This window comes from Antechinus flavipes, chromosome 2 (assembly GCF_016432865.1).
Source record: "Antechinus flavipes isolate AdamAnt ecotype Samford, QLD, Australia chromosome 2, AdamAnt_v2, whole genome shotgun sequence".
Lineage (NCBI taxonomy): Eukaryota > Metazoa > Chordata > Mammalia > Dasyuromorphia > Dasyuridae > Antechinus > Antechinus flavipes.
In genome coordinates, this window is record NC_067399.1 from 685,058,860 (window position 1) to 685,068,762 (window position 9,903).

Consider the following 9,903-nt stretch of genomic DNA (forward strand, 5'->3'; position numbering starts at 1 on the left):
AAAAAATACAATACAACGGAGAAAATCTGGGCTTCTGATTTTCTCATTAATATCCCTTCCTCCATTGGCCTAGAGAAGTATATTAAGATAGGGGCCCTGACCCCCTTGGAGCTTCAAAAGACCCTGTGGACACCCGTGGCTAATGAAAATGGAGAGGTGACTACTTAGGGCCATACAGCCGGCTTCTGAGGCAGGACTTCAGGTTTTCCTGGATTCTGTTGTCTCACATTCCCATTTTATGGATGACTAATAGCAAGCTGCCTGTTGGAATCTTTATAAACTGTTAAGTCATTAGAGTTGATAGAGACAATAATTATCTAATTTAACATGGTTCAGTATCACTGATCTGATCCTACAAGGAGATGTTTTGGGCCAGAACCTGAAACAAGGTACTAAGTAGAACTAATAGAAACAATGCTTGTGTTCACACCTTTAAGGGAGATCATATAAACAAGAAGTATTTAAGTGCTCATTGGAGTTCACAAGTATGGGAGATTCACAAAGTAAACTATGTAACTTTGTGAATTCACACCTCCCTTGAAGCTCTTAGGGCCAGAGAGCACTTTGGGAGAAAACCCATAATCCCTCTCTCTCATATATAAGAAGAAAGCAGAGTCCCAGTCAGGAGAGTTCAGCTGAATTAGATTGGAGAGGAGCACGCTGGGACAGACGCAGAGCACTCTGGGAGATTGACAGCCAGAAGCCCTCTCTCAGAGGCAAGAGAGATCTATTCCATTTTCTACTTGCTGGTGGCTGAAGGACAAACCTTTGCATTTGGAGACATTCGGAGGGAGCTCTTGGAACCAAGCAGACACATAGGCCTCAACTAACCGGGCTATTTTTGGAAGGAGAAAATAAATGTTTGAACTTTTATCATCTGGCTGCATTTGGGTGATTATTACTCTCAACTGAAACTAAAGCTGCCTCCAGAAAACCTCCTCGAGAAACCTGCTTTCTCCCAGAGAGAACTATTTTTTTTTCTCCATAACAAGATTTTTTTTTAAATTTTTTTTTAAATTTTAATATCTTTTTATTGATAGAACGCATGCCAGGGTAATTTTTTACAGCATTATTCCTTGCATTCATTTCTGTTCCGATTTTTCCCCTCCCTCCCTCCACCCCTTCCCCCAGATGGCAAGCAGTCCTTTACATGTTGAATAAGTTACAGTATATCCTGGATACAATATATTTGTGCAGAACCGGACAGTTTTCTTGTTGCACAGGGAGAATTGAATTCAGAAGGTATAAATAAGCTGGGAAGAAAAACAAAAATGCAAGCAGTTTATATTCATTTCCCAGTGTTCTTTCTCTGGGTGTAGGTGCTTCTGTCCATCCTTGATCACTTGAAACTGAATTAGCACTCTTTATCGAAGAGATCCACTTCCATCAGAATACATCCTCAAATAGTATCGTTGTTGAGGTATATAATGATCTCCTGGTTCTGCTCATTTCACTTAGCATCAGTTCATGTAAGTCTCGCCAGTCCTCTCTGTATTCATCCTGCTGGTCATTTCTTACAGAACAATAATATTCCATAACATTCATATACCACAATTTACTCAACCATTCTCCAATGGATGGACATCCTTTCATTTTCCAGCTTCTAGCCACTACAAACAGGGCTGCCACTAACATTTTGGCACATACAGGTCCCTTTCCTTTCTTTAGTATCTCTTTGGGGTATAAGCCCAGTAGAAACACTGCTGGATCAAAGGATATGCACAGTTTGATAACTTTTTGAGCATAGTTCCAAATTGCTCCCAGAGAGAACTATTATTTTAAAAGAAGAAAATCACCACAGCTGCCCTCTGTCACAGAGCTATTCCATGAAGACACCAACCTGAGCCTGCTGACTTCAAATCTTGTGCTTTTACCTGATGTCTTGGAAGAAATACCTAGCTCACCCTGGCTTCTGATAATCACCCGAGAATCAGATTTGCAGGAAGAGACTTTCCTTTCTTAGTATCCCAACTGATACCAATGAGAATTTATAAGCATTGTGAGGGACTCCGATGAGAACCTATTTATTTTGGATGCAAAGTGATGCATCAGGGAAACCACTAGAGAAATTAATTCCAATTCAAGAGGCAACATGGATTAAGAAGGCCACTGTCTGTTCTAAATAAATGTAATTGCCTTATAAACCGGGGTAGGACCTGAAAAAATATTAATTTCAATGACATAAAAGATAAAAATGACCATTGTTATTAGTTCTTGTCAGTCAATGTGAGAAATGAGGTCATACCTAAGAGAGAGAGAGTCAGCAGCAAAATTAAGGTGGGAACTCCCCACACTTTCTATGTCTAATTCAACCAGCATTTCTTGGGAGACCTACTTTGTACTTTTCCAAGGTTCTGTGTGGAAACCAACCTCGTGTCTCACTTTCCCTCTAATCTAAGCAGATCTGTCCTGTCTTCCCCAAACATACTCTAAAGAATGCTTTTGGAAGTGCCAAAGTTGATTAACCCCCCAATGTACATCTAGATAACAAATCCATTCAAAACCAGTGACCTAAAAACCATATTCTTTTGTATTCTGTCTTCCTGAACCCATGTAGAACACAAAGGACAGATAAATGAAGATGTTATGACATTTCTTGAGTTTCCATTCGTCACTTGTTCAAATACCATTCTTTTAGGTAGGTATAAGAGAAGCAAAGTAAGAACTGAGAAACTCCATTTATTTTGTTTCTGTATTCATATACTCACATATCACGAGCAGCACTTTAAGCAGCTTCATCAGCTTTCTGATCCTTCTCTTTTTACAAATATTAACTCAGAGAAAGAAAACTTTCTGGTTATCTTTGACTTTCCCTGCCAGCTCCATCTCCTGAAAGCCAAGAGGTACAAGGAGTAAAAAAAGTTTGGGAACTTCTCATTTAATCCAACCCCCTCACTAGACAGTGGAAGAAATGGATAAGAGTCTCACTCAGCAATACACAAGCAGAAAAAAAAGAAATAAATAGAATTCAAACACTAGCTCTTTAATTCAAAAGCCAGTGGTTGTCCTATTGTACCCCTACTGCTACTATTCAAGTATTTTCTTTTTACTGCAAAGATAGCAAATTATCGAGTAGTGACCAGAATTTATTAACATCCCAAGCTATTTATTCCAATGGCAACTTGGCTCACCAGTACTATAGATAGAATTTTCATGGTATCAAAAGTTGAAGTAAAAGTTTCTGATGTCTCTTCTGAATCTAAGATCCTTTGAATTTCAAAAACTCAAACTCTTTCTGGTCTAAGTATTATCAGAATAATTCAGTTTTTCCATTAGTTTTTTTAAATTTTTAATAGCTTTTTATTTACAAGTTATATGTATAATTTTACAGCATTGACAATTGCCAACCTTTTGTTCCAAGTTTTCCCCTCCTTCCCCCCACCCCCTCCTCTACATGTTAAATATATTAAAGTATAAATTAAATACAAAATAAGTATACATGTCCAAACCATTATTTTGCTGTACAAAAAGAATCGGACTCTGAGATATTGTACAATTAGCCTGTGAAGGAAATCAAAAAATTCAGGTGGGCAAAAATATAGGGATTGGGAATTCAATGTAATGGTTCTTACGCTGGGTGTAGCTGGTTCAGTTCATTACTGCTCCATTAGAGCTGGTTTGGTTCATCTCATTGCTGAAGATGGCCAGGTCCATCAGAAATTTAAAATTTAAAAGTTCAGCTAGGTCCATGCTTACAAAAAAGTATTTTACCCCCAAATTAGTAGTCAAAAGCTTCTAAATCATCTCTTTGGCCCTTAATATTTCATATGTATTACCTTGCGTTTTACTCAGATGATAGAAAATATGTTTTATCTTTATATCACAATTGTGCTCAAGTCCCATTTGTAGATGAAAAATTATTAAGTGATCTGTCCAACACCCCCAAGCAGGATCTCACTGACAGTTATGGCAATGGACATGGTCTTTTAAAATTCTATATCTGACTCTAATCTGTAAGGATATATAAGTAGTGCTAAGGTGAAAAAAATCATTTTCCTTTTTTACAGGTAAAGATTATTTTCATTTTCCTATTTTTGATCCTACATAGCCAGCAAAATATTTATATCTTTTTCCTAGCATGAAGTTTTCACTACATAAAAGAGCTATAGTAAAAATTCTGGATACAAATCATTCTATTTAAACAGTATAAACTGTTTTTATTTACATATACTCTGACAGTATGCCCCAAAGTCTCAATTCTGAAGCCACACAAGAAAAATTGAAAGACAGCCAATACTTTGGTGACCTTGTTAATCCTCCAATTCAACAGTATGACTATCACCCGAACATCCCAGCTTATAAAACTAGCACAAAGGATTTACTTTTTGAACTCACATTATCCACACTGAAATGCTGGCATATTTCTCACCATGCCTTCTGGGAAAAGCAAAATGGCACAGCGTGATGATGGAGGGATGCAGAAAGTATAGTATTTGGTGATCCCCATCCTGGAATAGAAATAAAGTAGATTTTAAAAGCTATTATAATATAGCAACTTGTTTTCTTTTCCTAGTTAGAATATTGCTTCAACTAAACTATTTCTTCCATGACAGAATAAAGACAGAAAACTTGACACTCTGTTGGTACTTTAAATTTTGTTGAAATTTTAAAGTATGTTCAAATGATCAGTGAGTTGTTTGGGACATTGATGGGCAGTGAGGTACACCACTTTCAAACAACCTTGTACTTTGTGCTAAAATGCTATCTTGGTATCAACCTGTTATATATGTAGTAAAGAATTTCTTGCCTTAGTAGCATGACAAATTTTACTGTGTTTTTTCCCCACCAAACACAAAGGATATGCCTTTTAGTAACTAGAAACAACCAGATCTTCACTTTCACGCCAAGACCAAACAAGGTGGATCTCTAACACTTCTGAGAACATTTTAATCTTAATCCTAAATATCTCTGAATCCATATCATTTAAGTGTCCAGGTTTGATCATGAAAGAGTAAGAAATATATGTGTGTGATCTTAAAGATACACAAACCTAACAAGATCTCTGCCATGAGGAAAGGGTATAGGAATCAGAGCTTGTTCCAATTCTGACCAATGAATTGTTGATTTTTTCCTGCTCATTCTTTCTAATGCTAAAATCAGATTGTTTCTTTAGATTCAAATTCATCATAAAGCGTTTCAAACCATGTTCAACTCTTCATTTAGACATCTAAATATCTTCAATCATAATAATGTGTAGATTATTCTTTAAAAAAGGAAGAAAACCACCTTCTGAACTGAAATAAGCCACAATCAAAAGGAAACAGTTTCAGATGTGGCATCCTATGGCAACAAATTAACCAGTTAATGCTGGCTTAAATCTATCTTCACTCGAGTCACCTCTAATTCCATGTGAGAAAATCTTGGGATGAATTTGAATTTCCTTAAAGACTGGTCTAAAGAGGAAGCAGAAAAAAGTAAGCAGAGTTCACCACAGTAAGGAAGGAAGAAGCAGGCAGAAGAGTTGGAACTCTATTGTGGCTATCCCAATACCATTAGATGAAGATGGAGAAAAGAGAACACAAGAGGGCCAGAGAAGGAAGGTGCCTGCTAGCAGTAGCATTCTGCTAAGAAGTGTGGCTAATTTTTTTCCCAAAATTTCTATAATTGAATAAGAAGAATATCAATTGCTCCCTTAGTATATTCTTAAGTCACCACCTAAGAAAAGGTGCTTTCCAATAGCTATTACTTAAAGCTCCCTGGAAGAGACAATACTTAAAAGAAGTCATTGTTGAGTTGTCACTTCCAGTGAATTGAGTTTTCTATCAAGGCCCCAACACTTTTTAAGTACATGCCTCTTCTCAGTCAACAGTTGGCTCTATGAGGACACAGATCTTAAGGTAGAAAGATCTGACTGTGTGCTAAAAAAGTTACAAAATGAAAGATCAAAAGAGAGCTTCGTCATTCCTCCCCCACTGAAGTTAACAGGTTCAATTCTAGTGAAAACTTTACACTGGAAGAGAATGCACTTGAAAACAATACAACAAAATTAGCCCTAAATGCTTCCAACTGCTGAAAGAAAAATAAAACATTTTAGAGAAAGGACTTTACATTTTCCCAGCTAAATTTTAATGGGAATCAATTCCCTTTCATAATCTCACTAGAATTAATATTATTGATGTTTGTATATATATTCCCAAGAGGGAATAAGTATTTTGATTTTCAAAAACCAAATAAATTTCATTTTTTAAATAGGCCAAAGATTCACTGGTAGGGAAAACTTGGAGAAAAACAAGACCTCTTAACATCATCATCCAAATTCAAGAAATGCCATAAGTTCAGAGTTATTGAAATTATAGCAACATTTCTCTAAGATAAGAACTATATCTCTCTTCATAGTAGCACTAATAAAGGCTACTAAGTATTAGGCAAATAGAGCTAATAAGCTGCAAATGTTGGTTTTTACCCACTGAAGTGTTTACTGCATAGAACATGGGTATGCCCCAGAATCAATCCCTCTACTAAGGGACAACTCCTTTGTGTTAGAATCCTAGTATTAACTCAATGGAATTGATACAATGCTTATTGGTTCACACATTAGAGCAAATCCTTACAAGGTGTTAAGTCACTAGTATTGGTAGAAACAATGCTTGAGTTTACACCTTTGAGAATTCACACACTGGATCACACATTGGAGTTCACAAGTACCGGAGATACACAAAACTTTGTAACTTTGTGAATTCACATCTCCCATAATCTCACTCTCAGAGGAGGAGTCAACCTTTGGGTTCACACCTTTAAGAGATCATATATAAGAAGCTCTTAGAGCTTCAGTCAGTCAGTCAGTCAGTCAGAGGAGGAGATTGAATCGGATTTGAGCTAGAGGCAGAAGCTGCAAGAGCCAAAAGACAAGCTGCAAGAGCTCTTGGAACCAAGGAGGGAGAGAGGCCTCTAAGAAAGCTAACCGGGCCCAAGGAAAGAGACAAGACTTGGAAGCGAAAATAAACGTTTGGATTTTAACAGCTGGCTGCATTTGGAGTGATTATTATATGGAACTGAAACTAAGGCTGCCTCTAGAAAACCTCCCCAAGAAACCTGCTCCCAGAGAACCATTATATTATAAAAAAGAAGAGAATACCACACCTTTGGATGACTATTGGGGGAATTTTAAGCCTAAATCTCAAAGGACTTTTTCTAGTTGTTACTTCTGACTGCTCTGAATTATAGTTCTTTGTGTTCATTTCTCTTGTTGAACCCTGAATAATAACTCATAGTTACATTCCTCCCTTGCCATTAGGACAGAAAAATTGAGTTTAATGTATTGGACTACCTGCCATCAAGGGGAGGGGGTGGGGAGAAGGAGGGAAAAATTTGGAAGAGAAAGTTTGGAAGGGTCAATGTTGAAAAATTACCCATGCATAAGTTTTGTAAATAAAAGGCTTTAATAAAATAAAATTGAGTTTAAAGAAGAGCCCAGGAAAAACTTGAAGCTCTAATTGCCTTTACATATCACTGAGTCATAACCTCCAGATGCTTTATCAGGATCCTTGCTAGGATAATTCCCCCTCCTTTTGAGTATTGGCCTTTGCTATCTCCTGTCCTCATTCTTCTTATGTTGACCCCTATCTTGTCAGGATTAAGTTATGATCCTTTCCTGGTATCATGGCTTGTCCATCCTCTCAGTGACCTTGTCTCCCTTAACTACCTTTGTTTCCCTATAAGTTTGTACACTCAGGTTATGTGTCCTGTTTGTAAACCCTATATAAGTCCCCTGCCTCAGTTTATCTGCACCGAATATCTTGGATAAGAGTCCCATCTGGTCAGCCAGCTTAAACTCCACATTAAAGATCAAAAACCAATCTCTACTTACCTCAGTTTCTCTGGTTTCACACCTTATTATTAGATTAGAAGCTCTTTGAAAACAAGGATGATCCTACTTGGTCATTGTATTACCATTGCTTCAGATGCACAAAAGATTCATTTATTCCAAAAACATTGTATTTATAGAAATGACTTTGTATTGATAACTTTTACTTTTATGTCACCTTGGTACACTGTCCTCACTGTAATCCCCTTCTCACCTCTTCCCAGAGAGTCACTGCCTGAAACAAGAAAAAAAGGAAGAAAACCACAGCTCAACAAAACTAATTAACGGGCATATTGACAAAAGTGATATTCAGTGTACTCCAGTTCTGTGAGGCAGAGGGAAGAGGCAGTCTGCTTCTTCCACTAAATAGACAGCAGTCCTTTATAATAAACATCCATATAGCACATTTAGGGTTTGTAAACACTTTATAATATCTCACGTGATTCTAATCACTCAGGCGGTACATCCTGATATTTTCACCATTTTTCAGATGAGGAAACAGCTCTCCCTGTTTCCCATGTCTGGAATACTCTCCTTCCTCATCCTGGTCTCTCACTTCTCTGGCTTCCTTCAAGTCTCAGTTAAAATCTCCTCTTCAAGATGGCTGTCCCAATTCCTTTTAATGTTAGTGTCTTCCATGTATTTATTACTATTATTTATTTTGCATTATCTTGTATCTATTTTATTTGAACATAGTTTGCATATTGTGTCTTTAGATTGTGAGCTCCTTGAGGGCAAGCACTGTCTTTTACCTTCCTTTGAGTCCCCAGTTAAAGTGCTTAACACATAACAAATGCTTAAGAAATACTTGTAAATGGAGGCAAATAGAAGTTTAGTGACTTGCCTGGGGTCCCTCAGCTAAGAAGGGTCTGTGAGGCTGAATTTGAGCTCAGGTCCCATGCTTCTTCCACTGTGCTACCTACCACAGCGGTAGACTTGGCAGAGTTCTTGGACAGCTTGTCTAGTCTGACCTCCTCATTTTAAGAATGAAGAAACTGAAATGAAAGAAAGATTAAGTAATTTGCTCAAGCACACTTGGTTAGGTCATATAGAGCAGAGTCAGGATTGGAATCCAGGTCCAGTTAACTCCAAATCCACTGTCCTTTCATTGCTCCAACTGATTGCCTCCTATGAAGTAATGGCCCAAATCTCAACAACTTTTGGTTAACCTTTTGCTTAAGGATCTGATCTCAGATATTATAATCCTCAACATAAACACTCACAGTGATCACAAAACGCAGAACTTGGGCGGTCCAATTGGACTTTCTAAGGCATGTGCTCCAAAAGCAAAGTATTCAGGAACTCTGCTTCATCATCATCATCTTCACAATCATTGCCACAATCACCAAAACTATTACCACATCATTACTGACATTCAGATATTACTTTAAAAGCCACTTGGAATTATACAAATATAGTGTCTAAAATCTATATCCTTTTTTCTTTTCTTCATTTTGAACACACATTTCTTTATGAATCATATTGGAAGAGAAAAATCAGAGTAAAGGGGAAATCCATGGGAGAGATAAAATAACAGAAAAAAGAAGTAAACATTGTTGGAATCTTTACAAACTGCTAACTCGTATTAATTAGTTCTACTTAGTACTTTGTTTCAGGTTCTGGCCCAAAACATCTTCTTGTAAGATCAGATCAATAATCTATCAACTCTAATGAGTTAGCAGTTTGTAAAGATTCCAACAAAACATAACATGTATTGATTTACATTCAATCTCCACAGTTCTTTTTTGGATGCAGATGGCATTTTCTGTCCAAAGTCTGTTGGGATTGCTTTGGATCCCTGAACCACTGAGAACTGAGTGTTTCTGAGTTGATCATTGCACATTCCTGTTATTATTGTGCGCACTGTATTCCTGATTCTGCTTGTTTTGCTCAACATCGGTTCATGTAAATCTTTCCAGACCTTTCTAAAATCAGCTTGTTCATCATGTTTTATAGAACAATGATAGTCTATTACCTTCAAATATTACTACTCGTTCATCATTCCCCAACTGATGGGTATCTACTCATTTTCCAGTTCTATCACAAAAAGAGCTGCTGCATTTTTGCATATGTGGGTCCTTAAAATATCCATATTCTTT

General features: G+C 37.1%; 1 long non-coding RNA gene across 1 annotated transcript; it reads right to left on the reverse strand.

Annotated features, from left to right (window-relative positions):
- Positions 1 to 1,325: 1,325 nt before the first annotated feature.
- LOC127552269 (uncharacterized) lies at positions 1,326 to 8,796 on the reverse strand. The gene is made up of 3 exons (XR_007951323.1): positions 8,645 to 8,796; positions 7,983 to 8,035; positions 1,326 to 4,448 (listed from the first exon to the last, which is right to left on the reverse strand). It is a non-coding gene; the product is annotated as an uncharacterized LOC127552269 (long non-coding RNA).
- Between the last annotated feature and the right edge of the window lie 1,107 nt (positions 8,797 to 9,903).